Raw genomic sequence first — 9,308 nt, 5'->3', positions numbered from 1 at the left:
CTCCTCCATCTACCATCACCTTAGCATCAGTCATCTCTTTTGGCATCCTCTCGGTCCTTGCCATTATTAATCTTGCCAGGAACTCTTCTCTCATCCTTGCGTCACACCGTTTCTAGCATAATGTGTCGTGTTTAACGTCCTCTTGTTCGTCACGTTCTGTGTCACGGGTGTCCACGCATATTTGTGCCGGAGCTGCTCTGCCCTGCCGCATAGCCCGGTGCAATAGGACGAGTCCCGGGGACTTGCAGTTTGTGAGGTGTTGTTGGAGTCTAGATGATATTCCTAGATTGACACAAGATGTTTGGAGCTGTGAAGTTACCCTGCAGCCCTTTGACTTTTGTCCTCACTTTCTTTCAGATGCAGAAGGATGAAATCCAGGGAAAAATCCATCCACCCACCCTGGGTGAGGAGGTTCCGCTGAGAAGTTCAGTCAGTCACCGTTTGTCTCTGCTGGGGAGTGTGAAGTGTGAGTCTGTTACAGCACCGTTCTTTTTATTTTTAAGAAGTAAAGCCGGATATGAGCAGTCAAGGTGAGGTGGGCAAGGTGAGCATTGAGTGGTGTACAGGAGCAGTTGTTATTGCTCAAGTCTCACTTTCTGGTGCAACTCTAAGCATCTGTTCTCGTTTGTGCACTTTAGGCAATCCACTCGGAGTACGTCCAGGCCCCTTCACCAACCGGCCAATGTGCTGGGTTTGCTGCACCCGTGAGCCCTGTGGAAGTATTATGGGACTCGGGGATGAAGCCTCTGCCTTTTCTATTTAAAGGTGTCACCCGGGTAGTCTTTGGCAACGGCCGAGGAGTAGCGGTGAGTCAGGGAAGTAGGGAGGAGGAGCAAGGCTCCATTCAGGTTTCAACAGCCCCACATCGCCTCGTCTCCTCTTAACCCAGGCATACCCTGCGAGGACGGCGTAAGCCTCCGAGCGCGGCCGAAGCGTGCGGCCCGAGGAGCCGGGCATTCTTAGGAGAACGGTGAGTAGCAGAATTATTGGGTTTTGGCCACTGTGCTGCCGAGATCACGCATTGATGTTTGGTTTCCTTTAATGCAGCCGACTAAGAAACAACAGGAAGTTGTTGAACAACAGTGCCAGCGGGAACTTCCCAGATGTCGAGGCTGCCTTCTTGTGCACCTGACGGACTGGCATCCCCAGATGTCTGAGAGATAAGTAGAGAGCTATGACCCGCAGAGGGGACAAAAGTGGGGTGCTGGGCGGGGACCCACCAGAAGGAGTTTTTGAGTCCGCTTTGGAGATGGAGGTGTACATGAAGTGTCCTCTTAGGTCACATAAAAGGAAAGTGTCACTTTTGATCAGAGTGCTGAGGTGCACAGGGCAGAGCAGTCCTGGTGTGTATTGTGTCACTTGTCTATTGTGCCTTATGTGTTGTTTGGGTATCCTCTGTCACATGTCTTTCAACTTAGGCCTTTGAGGGGCCTATCAGAAACCATTTTTGGCATCTGTGATCTGTGTTCTTTATTCTGTGTTCTTTATTCTGGCACCAATGCCATAGAACTTTTGACTTAGGAGCTCAGACTGCCATCAGACTCGCATCTCTACTTTAGAAGCATCCAGTCAGATGTCTTTTCAGGTCTTGTTCTGAGCTGTACGGACAGCCGCACCCCACAAGGATCCATTACGGCAGATTAGGGCTTGTAAGAATGCGAGCCTAGGCAGAGGATTCTGACCATAGGATTCCCAGGCATCCATCTTTGCAGTTCTTCAAATAAATCATTCAGTTAGCATCTTCTTCCTCCCAGCTTCTCTGAGCCTCATCAGCTTGCAGTTGGTCTCACCTCGCTCATCTCATTCTTCATTCTCTCAGTCCTTGCAGTCATTTTTCTTGCCAAGAGATTTCTGTGTGTGTTTGTCACATCCCGTCCCGTGTCACAGGTGTGCGCACACATTTGTGCTGGAGCCGCTCTGCCCTGCCGCATAGCCCGGTGCAATAGGAGAAGTCCCGGGGCCTTGAAGTTTGTAATGTGGGGTGTGGTTGGACTCTAAATGGCATTTGTAGATGGACACAAGATGTCTGGAGCTCTGCAAGTTAAGTTATCCTGCAACAGTTTGACTATTGTCCTAACTTTTTCTTCAGAACCAGATGGATTAAATCTGTGCCAGAGGGCCCTATCCTGGGTGAGGGGGTCCCCTGAGCAGGTCAGTCACTGTTTGTCTCTGCAGCAGAAGTGTAAATGGTGACTCTGTTACAGCACTGTTCTTTGTCTTCTTTTTTTTTTAGGAAGTCAAGGCAGAGAGCCACAGTCAAGGCCAAGTGGGCAAGGTGAGCATTGAGTAGTGTACAGAAGCAGTTATTGCTGAGGTCTCAGGTTCTGGTGCAGCTCTAAGCATTCATTCTTGTTTGTGCACTTTAGGCAATCGACTCGGTGTACATCCAGCCCCTGTCACCTGCTGGCCGATGCACCGGGTTTCCTGCAAATGCAAGTCCTGTGGAAGTATTACAGGAGTCTGTGATGATGAAGCCTTCAAATTTTCTATTTCATGGTCCCATCCTGGCAGCCCTCAGGAAGGGCCAAGGAGTTGTGGTGAGTGGAGGAGGCGGGGAAGAGGAGCAAGGCTCCACTCAGGTCCCAGCAATGATAAATCACCTTGTCTCCACTTAACCCAGGTGCACCCTGCAACAATGGTGATGGCCTCCGAGCAAGCCTGAAGCATGCGGCCCGAGGACCTGGGCGTTCTTAGGAGAGGGGTGAGTAGCAAAACTGTCATATTTTGGCCGCCGTGCTGCTGAGATTGTGCACTCATGTTTGGTTTCCTTTCTCCTGGCAGACTAATAGATAACAGCCCGGTGTCAGTAGGGACTTCCCAGACGGCGTGTCCGCATTCCTTCGCACCCGGCATGGATCGGCATGCCCACCTGCCCGAGAGATAAGTAGAGGGCTACGACCCAGAGAGGGGATGAAAGTGGGGTCTGGGTCACGACTCACCAGGACGGGATTTTGATTCAGCTTTGGAGACGGGGTTGTCCAAGCAGTGCCCCCTTAGGCCCTGTAAAGGGAAAATGTCACTTTTGATCACAGTGCCAAGGTGCACAAGGCAGAGCAGGTCCAGTATGTATTGTGTCACTTGTCTATTGTGCATTCTGTGTGTTTGGATATGTCATGTCTTTTTCCTTGAGCCTTTGAGGGGCCTACCAGAAACCATTCTTGGCATCTGTGATCTGCATTCTTTGTTCTGGCACCAATGCCATAGAACTTTTGACTTAGGAGCTCAGACTGCCATCAGACTCGCATCTCTCTTGACAAGCATCCAGTCAGATGTCTTCTCAGGTCTTCTTCCGAGCTGTACAGACAGCTACACCCCACAAGGATCCATTACGGCAGATTAGGGCTTGTGAGAATGCGAGCCTAGGCAGAGGATTCTGACCATAGGATTCCCAGGCATCCATCTTTGCAGTTCTTCAAATAAATCATTCAGTTAGCATCTTCTTCCTCCAGGGTTCTCTGAGCCTCATCAGCTCTCCATCGATCCCACCTCGGTCATCTCATTTTGCATTCTCTTGGTCCTTGCAGTCATTCCTCTTGCCAAGAGATTTCTGTGTGTGTTGTGTCCCCCTTGTTTGTCACGTCCCGTCCTGTGTCAAGGGTGTGCGCACACATTTGTGCCGGAGCCGCTCTGCCCTGCCGCATAGCCTGGTGCAATAGCACAAGTCCTAGGGAGTTGAGATTTGTACTGTGGGATGTAGTTGGACTCTAGATGGTATTCCTAGACTGACACAAGATATGTGGAGCTCTCAAGTTACCCTGCAGCCCTTTGACTTTTGTCCTAACATTTTTTCAGATGCAGAATGATACAATCCATGGCAGAGCACCCCGTCCTCGGTGAGGGGTTTCCCACAAGCAGGTCAGTCACCATTTCTCTGTGCTGGGGGAGTGTCAAGTGTGACTCTATTCCAGCACTGTTCTTCGTTTCTATTTTTAGGAAGTATAGCTGATCTCAGCAGTCAAGATGAAGAGGGCAAGGTTAGCATTGACCAGTGGACAGAAGCCATTGTTATTGCTGAAGTCCTAATTTCTGGGGTGACTCTAAGTCTCCATTCTCATTTTTGTGCTTTAGGCAATCCACTCAGAGTATGCCGGGCTCCCGTCCCCAAGCGGCCGACGGACCGGGTTTGCGGCTCTTGCGAGCCCTGTGGAAGTCTCACTGAGTTCGGTGATGAAGCCTTTGCCTTTTTGATTTACACATCTCACCCCTCTACTCTTCGGCAACGGCCGAGGAGTTGCGGTGAGTCGGGGAAGTAGGGAGGAGGAGGGAGGGTCCACTTAGGTTACAGCAATGCCACATCACCTCCTGTCCTCTTAACCCAGGTGTCCCCTGTGACCATGGCCTTGGTCTCTGAGCGTCCCCGAAGTGTATGGCCCAAGCAGCAGGGCATTCTTAGGAGAATGGTGAGTAGCAGACTTGTGGGGTTTTGGCTGATGTGGTGCCAAGATCAGGCACTGATGTTTGCTTCTCTTTAGTATAGCTGTCTAAGAGACAACAGCCCGGTGCCAGCAGGAACTTCCCAGCTGATGAGGCGCCCTTCCTTCACACCTGACACAGACTGGCATCCCCAGATGTCTGAAAGATAAGTTGAGGACCATGACCCACAGAGGCGATGAAAGCAGGGTGCTGGTTTGGGAATTACTGGGAGGGGTTTTTGAGTCCGCTTTGGAGGTGGGGGTGTCGACAAAGGGGCCCCTTTGGCCACTTAAAAGGCAAGTCTCACTTTTGACAACAGTGCTGAGGTACGCAGGGCAAAGCAGTCCCGGTGTGTGTCGTGTCACTTGTCCGTTGTGCATTATGTGTTGTTTGGGTATCTCATGTCTTTTATCCTAGCCCTTTGAGGGGGTCTGTCAAAAACCCTGGCATTGTTCTTACCATCTGTGATCTCTGCCTTCCTTGGCCTGGCACCCAGGCCATAGAACTTTTGACTTGGGAGCACAGACAGGTATCAGAATCACATCTCTCTTTGGAAGCATACGGTCAGATGTCTTTTCAGTTCTTGTTCTGAGCTGCATGGACAGCTATGCCCCACCAGGATCCATTATGGTGGATTAGGACTTGTAAGGATGCGAGGTTAGGTAGAGGATGCTGACCGTAGGATTCTCAGGCGTCTATCTTTGCAGTTCTTGGACTAAATCATTCAGTTAGCATCTTCTTCCTCCAGTGTTTTCTGAGTCTCGTCAGCTTGCCTTCAGCCTCCCCTCGGTCATCTCATTTGGCATCTTCTGTCCTTGCAGTCATTTTTCTTGCCAAGAGATTTGTCCATGTTGCGTGCCCATTGTTTGTCACATCCTGTCTGTCTGGTCTGTCATGGGTGTGCGCACACATTTGTGCCGGAGCTGCTTTTCCCTGCCATATAGCTTGGTGTAATAAGACAAGCCCCGGGGAGTTGAAATTAGTAATGTGGGGTGTACTTGCAATCTAGATGCTATTCCTAGATTGACATAAGGTGTTTGTGGCTTTTGAGTTATCCTGCAGGTGTTTGACATATGTGCTAACTTCTTTCAGATGCAGATGCATTAAATCTATGGCAGAGTGCCCCATCCCGGGTGAGGTGCTTCCCACAAGCAGGTCAGTCACCATTTCTCTGTGCAGGGGGAGTGTCAAGTGTGACTCTGATACAGAGCTCTTATTTGTCTTTTTTTTAGGAAGATTAGCTGGATCTCAGCAGTCAAGATGAAGAGGGCAGGGTGAGCAGTGACCGGTAGACTTTGTTATTGCTGAGGTCTCAGTTTCTGGGGCAACTCTAAGTCTCCATTCTCATTTTTGTGCTTTAGGCAATCCACTCGGAGTATGCCGAACTCCCGTCCCCAGCCGGCCGACGGACCGGGTTTCCCGCTCTCATGAGCCCTGCGGAAGTCTCACCGGATTCAGTGATGAAGCCTTTGCCTTTTTTTATTTACGCGTCTCACCCCTCTACCCTTCAGCCGAGGAGCTGCGGTGAGTTGGGGAAGTAGGGAGGAGGAGGGAGGGTCCACTCAGGTTTCAGCAATTCCACATCACCTCGTCTCCTCTTAACCCAGGCGTACCCCGTGACAACGGCATTGGCCTCCAGGTGCGTCTGAAGCGCGTGACCCGACAAGCTGGGCATCTTAGGAGAATGGCGAGTAGCAGACTTGTGGGGTTTTGGCCGATGTGGTGCCAAGATCATGCACTGATGTTTGCTTCTCTTTAATATGGCGGTCTACAAGACAACAGCCCGGTGCCAGCAGGAACTTCCCAGCTGACGAGGCGGCCTTCCTTTGCATGTGACTCAGACTGGCATCCCCAGATGTCTGAAAGATAAGTTGAGGGCTATGACCCACAGAAGGGATGAAAGTGGTGTGCTGGGTTGGGACTCCCTGGAGGGGGGGTGGGGGGGCGGTGTTTGACTTGGCTCTGGAGATGAGGGCAGCCAAGAAGTGGCCCCTTAGGCCCCATGAAAGGCAAGTCTTGCTTTTGACAACAGTGCTGAGGTGTGCAGGGCAGAGCACTCCCGTGTGTATCCCGTCACTTGTCTGTCGTGCACTTTGTAGCGTTTGGGTATCTCATGTCTTTTATCCTAGCCCTTTGAGGGGCCAATCAGAAACCTTGGCACCATTCTTACCATCTGTGATCTGTGTTCCTTGCCCTGGCACCCATGCCATTGAAATTTGGACTCGGGAGCTCAGACAGGTGTCAGAATCTCTTCTCTCTTTAGAAGCATCCGGTCAGATGTCTTTTCAGGTCTTGTTCTGAGCTGTATGGACAGCCACGCCCCACAGGGATCTGTTATGACTGATTAGGCCTTGTAAGAATGCGTGGTTAGGGAGAGGATTCTGACCATAGGATTCCCAGGCATCCATCTTTGCCTGTCTTGGAATAAATCATTCACTTAGCATCTTCTTCCTCCAGGGTTCTCTGAGCCTCATCAGCTCTCCATCGGTCTCATCTCGGTCATCTCATTTTGCATTCTCTCGGTCCTTGCAGTCATTTTCCTTGGTTGCCAAGAGATTTCTGTCCGTGTTTTCCATCCACTGTTTGTCACATCCTGTCCTGTGTCACGGGTGTGCGCACACATTTGTGCCGGAGCCACTCTGCCCTGCCGCATAGCCTGGTTCAATAGAAGTCCCGGGGCCTTGAAGTTTGTATGTTGGCTTATATTGTCTGTAATTATGTTGGCTTATAGTGTATGTACTTAGTGTCTGTACTTACACCATACGTATACTTGCACTGTATGCGTCGGTTTATATCGTGTTTACTTATTTTGTACCTGTTATGATTGGAGCTGCCCTGCCCTGGCACATAGTCACAGCCAGGTAGAACAGTTACAAAAACTTTACTGCTCATCTGTCTTCTATGGGATTTTGGGTAGAAATTTTATTGGTCCAGAGCGGGGACAAGTCCTAGCTGTCAGCCCCTCGTTGACCATTTCCTCTCGTCTTGCAGGTCCCTGAGGCTACCGATTTTCCCCAGAATCTACCATTTGACATCAAGGAGCAGCAGCCAGAAGATGCATCGAAGCACGTTCTCCAGTGTTTCAAGTAAGGGCTGCAGTGAGCATCCAAGTTAGAAGCGTGTGAGAGCACGTGGCCGTCTGTGTCCGCTCATCTCTGCACATATGAGTGCATGCTGACTGGATCTAACCTTGTGTGTATGACCTTTTGCTTTTCAGGTTTTTCAACTAATTTATAACTTTAGAATAAAAAATCCCCAGCCGGGGGCTTTTTTTCCCCCCACCGGCTGGGTTTTTTTTCCTCGGTCCCGGTCGGTCTGCGAGGCGACGTTCATCGCCAGAGTTTGGGCGCGGACCGTCCAGGGACCGGGGTTTTTGTCAGGCAGGAGGATTTTTTGGAGGCTCCCGGGAACCATGTTCCCGAGGACCAATGGTTGCCAGGGTGTAATTTAGCGGTCGTGATGAGAGCGACGGTGAGTTCGTGTTGGAGGGGGGCGTTAATGGTAGGTGAGCATTGTTTTCTGTGTGCTTTTGTTGTTTTGTGTTTCCTGTAACAATAAATCAACATGTAATGAAAATAGGAAAAAGGTTATCATCTTGTGTTAATATGTGTTTTGTGTTCTATTGCTCTGTATTGTTCTGTATTTGCATTAGCTGCTGCATTTCCCTGTATTGCTCTGTATGTAAATTAGACTTTTACTAGTGCATTCATAGATTGTATCGGTATCTGTACTTGAATTTGTATACACTGTTTCCATGTATTTTGCTGAAGTGTAAATTAAAAATATTCATTTAATAAAGTTGAATCATCCCTAATAAAGATACACCCCGCCCTCTCCCTACCCTGGCTCCTGTCTTTCTTTTGGTGTGTCTTTGTCAATTTTCTCCACTGTACCTCTTCCTTTTGCTCCTCACTTTTCCATTTCCAACTTTGTTTCCATCTCTCTCTAAGCCTTTGTTTCCGTTTCTCACTCTGCGTGTCTCTGCTTATGTAACTCTATTTCCATATGCTTCCTTTTTTCTATTTGTCCGTTTCACTATTTGTCTCTGACTGTATTTATTTTTTGTCTTTTGTCTATAATTTGCACCTTATTTCTTTTCTTCTCTAAACTCTAACTCTTTCTTCTTTTCCTCTCTCTGTTCTCTTCTTCCTTGGTTTGTCTTTTTTGCTCTTACTCCAAGTTCTCACTTTAACCCTAACCACTTTCCCCTTCCTTCTAACTCCTCTTTTCCACTTTCTCCCTTTCCTTTTTTTTTTCATTCTGACTCCTCTCCTTCAGTTTCTCCCTCTCCTTTTTCTTTTCCCTCTCCTCTCTTCCTTCAATCTTTGTCTCTCTCCCTCTCTTTTTCTCTCTCTCTCTATTTCTCCATTCTCTATCTCTCTCTCTCTACTTTTCTATTCTCTCTCTCTCTCTACTTCTCCATTCTCTCCCTCTCTACTTCTCCATTCTCTCTCACTCTACTTCTCTATTCTCTCTACTTCTCTCTATTCTCCCTCTCCCCCTCCTGCTTTAGAATAAAAATGCAGCAGTAGAAACTTCCAGGCTCCCTGGGAGTAAAAGAAAAAAAATTGAAAAAAAAAAAACAAAACCACACCCTTCTACTCCCCAGGAGCCTGAAATTTTCTACTGCTGCACCGGACATATAGTTTTTCTTCTTTTTACCTATATACACCATAATCAGTACCCCACCTGGTACTAATCAACACCAACCAGAAGCCCCCACCCACTCCCCCCAGCCCCTACATAGCCCCCCTTGTCCGATGTGTCACATTGCACCCACAGCACCCCCTGCCGCCATAACTAGCAAGGTGCAGGCACACTGCCCCCTGGTGCCCTGCCCAGCGCACTGCACACACCAAACCCCGGTCCCGAATGCCGGTCCAAAACACCGCCAT

At 49.2% G+C, this 9,308-nt stretch overlaps 1 long non-coding RNA gene across 4 annotated transcripts; it reads left to right on the top strand.

Moving 5' to 3' along the window:
- Positions 1-652: 652 nt before the first annotated feature.
- Positions 653-8,253, top strand: LOC132333256 (uncharacterized). 4 transcript variants are annotated; one of them, XR_009488110.1, is made up of 12 exons: positions 653-970; positions 1,048-2,275; positions 2,367-2,537; positions 2,621-2,701; positions 2,782-3,855; positions 3,934-3,974; positions 4,069-4,236; positions 4,320-4,400; positions 4,473-5,568; positions 5,646-5,687; positions 5,775-5,937; positions 6,021-8,253. It is a non-coding gene; the product is annotated as an uncharacterized LOC132333256 (long non-coding RNA). The 4 variants fall into 4 exon arrangements; XR_009488108.1 differs by having other exon boundaries at positions 4,069-4,400; positions 6,021-6,052; positions 6,189-8,253; XR_009488109.1 differs by having other exon boundaries at positions 4,069-4,400; positions 4,478-5,568.
- The last annotated feature ends 1,055 nt before the right edge of the window (positions 8,254-9,308 follow it).

This window comes from Haemorhous mexicanus, chromosome 13 (genome assembly GCF_027477595.1).
Source record: "Haemorhous mexicanus isolate bHaeMex1 chromosome 13, bHaeMex1.pri, whole genome shotgun sequence".
Classification (NCBI taxonomy): Eukaryota; Metazoa; Chordata; class Aves; order Passeriformes; family Fringillidae; genus Haemorhous; species Haemorhous mexicanus.
This window is presented reverse-complemented; position numbering and strand designations above follow the sequence as displayed.